Here is a 2,500-nt window from a genome sequence, read left to right as displayed (position 1 = left end):
AGACCTTGGAAGGGGTAATGGGGCGTTTTGTGCAGGGTAACTGGGGTAACTGGGTGCCAAATCACTCGCAGGTCGTTGATCGATCATGTCGCGCTTCGTCTCCATCGTCATCGGGCGTCTTTTCTTCTCATTGCTCGAGCGCCAGCATCTGGAAGCTGCTCGTGTTTCACATTTATGCTCGACCCCGAGGTATTACTGTAGCTTTGGAACACTGTGTTGTATGACCACCCCCGGCCACTAGAGAGCAGTACTTCAGTCAATTGTCCTCTCCACTGCAACTTAACGTCACGAGGCTTTGATTGGTGGAAACACAAAGGACACACAAATGTGTTGCGTTGTAATGCCCACTGATTCCAGATGTGCTGCATGAAGACACTGGAAGAGGTTGATTCAGGTCCGGCGGCAAAACAAAACCAGATCAATTTGCCTCTTTTCTCAAACACAATCTTTGTAAGTTACGTGACTTTTATATTTTACATCAGGTCCCAGTTGATTTAGGTTCTATATAAATCAAAGGAGGGCGTTTTCCTCTCTCTGTAGGGCACCAGTGGGATTATTAGAACTATATCAGACAGCACTTTGAATTTAGCACCAAGCCTGATCAAGATTTTATTATTAAAGTAGTCATGCCTAAATAAATACACAACTTTATCACATCTTCCTGTTTTCTCTGCTGGGCTACTGATTCCTTTGTAAATGAAACTCGTCCCCTTCACTGAGTTCTAAACCTACAAATGTTCTGAAGTTCAGGTCAAGCGAGCGAGAAAGACAGCGAAGAGGAGCAAAGTGGAGCACAAGGTAGAGCTGTCAGCCAGAATCTCCTCAGAAGGAGACGACGCACGGAGAGAGGGAGAAATGGAGCTGCAGAGACGAAGCCTCGCCGAGGGCCGGAGCGTGCCAGCAAAGATTAGGGTTTAAGAGCTGGACAAACACAAAGAGAATCGTATTAATTGACTGAACTCACAGAAGTAGGACGACTGCAGCTCTGAGGTCTGAGTCAAAGGTCAGGAACTCCGAGACGCTGACCACAACTCGGCGTGAGGCCGTGCAGCTAGCGGCCGTTCTATTGGAGGTAACGGCACAAATCGTTTGTTCGCATTTCAGCCGGTCGGAGATGGAAGGAAGTTTCCTGGACTGAACAAGATCAAGAAACAGTGAAACACAAAGAGCAGAGGAAGCTCTTCCTGCAGCGGCTGAGGAAACCCACGCTGCCGACCCAGACATAAATGGATTCAGATTTATGTCTGGAATATTTTCAGATAGGACATAAAATAGAGAAACTTTGTTTTAGCCTGCCTGTTAAGTTCATTAATGCTCATTCAGATCAGTTTAATGCTGAAGAAGATACACAGATAGCCACACACACCCTTTACAACCACAAGAGGGCAGCGCTGCGTTACAAAAGCAGGCGGAAGCGTCGCCTGAAACGCTCTGGATAATCATGCTTTATAATCTTATTGCTTTGTCTTCATCACAAACTGCATTTGAGCCCTGATAAAATCTATTCTACAATATTTAACAACTTTGTTTGGGTTTCAAACGTTAACATTTTAGTTCAAAGTATTAGACGACTTAAAACAGCCCCAGATGCTCAGCAGCTGCAGGGCCTTTAATATTGAGAGGCCAGATATGTTCTAGATCTAAAACGCTGTGGCTGTGGGGATTTAATCGGGTGCAGCAGGAGGGCATCAAACCATTAGGGTTCACAGGGAGGGTGCATTCGCTCATCACGCCTCTCACTAATTGACTCTAAAAATAGCTACGCACTCACGTTGACGCTTTTGTACCATTTTTAACGCACGTCCAGGAGCCCGTACTCTGTGTGACGTCTGCTGTCACTAAACGACGAGGATTCTCATCTGCTCTGGGATCAGCTGGGTTGAGTGCGCCGCAGCAAACACTGCATCCTCACTGCTGTGTGGCGCTGACCACAGACCAGCCCTCAGATGTGTGAGACCACTGTTGTCCAGGAGACAAAGCCGCCGTGTGTCCGAGGAGGCCGAGGAGGCCGAGGACCAAAGAGTTGAAGCGTTTCAATGCAGCGCCAGAAGAAAGAGAGGAAACAGCAGTCTGGTACCACAGGCAGACCCGCACCTAGTACTGAGAGTACTGAGAGGAGTACTGAGGGTACTGAGGGTACTGAGAGTACTGAGAGGAGTACTGAGGGTACTGAGGGTACTGAGGGTTCAGCTGAGCAGTCGGCGTTGGCTTTGTGCTAACGTGGAGGATATGACACGTGATGAGATTTACACTCACGGGATGAAATTAGCATGAGAATGAAATGATACATGTTTAAAGCAGCATCCACTGGGAGGAGGTCAAAGGTCATCAACAAAAGCTTCACTGAATGGGCAGAGAGATGAAAGATCATGTTCATGTCAGGACGCGAGGAAATGTCATCTTCCTCCACACATGACCGAAGTTCAGATGAAATCACGGATTACACAACGTTCCTTTCAGTGTGAGCTGATTAGATGCAGAACAATCCTCAGGGTTCTGC

This window comes from Brachionichthys hirsutus, chromosome 21 (assembly GCF_040956055.1).
Source record: "Brachionichthys hirsutus isolate HB-005 chromosome 21, CSIRO-AGI_Bhir_v1, whole genome shotgun sequence".
Lineage (NCBI taxonomy): Eukaryota > Metazoa > Chordata > Actinopteri > Lophiiformes > Brachionichthyidae > Brachionichthys > Brachionichthys hirsutus.
This window is presented reverse-complemented; position numbering follows the sequence as displayed.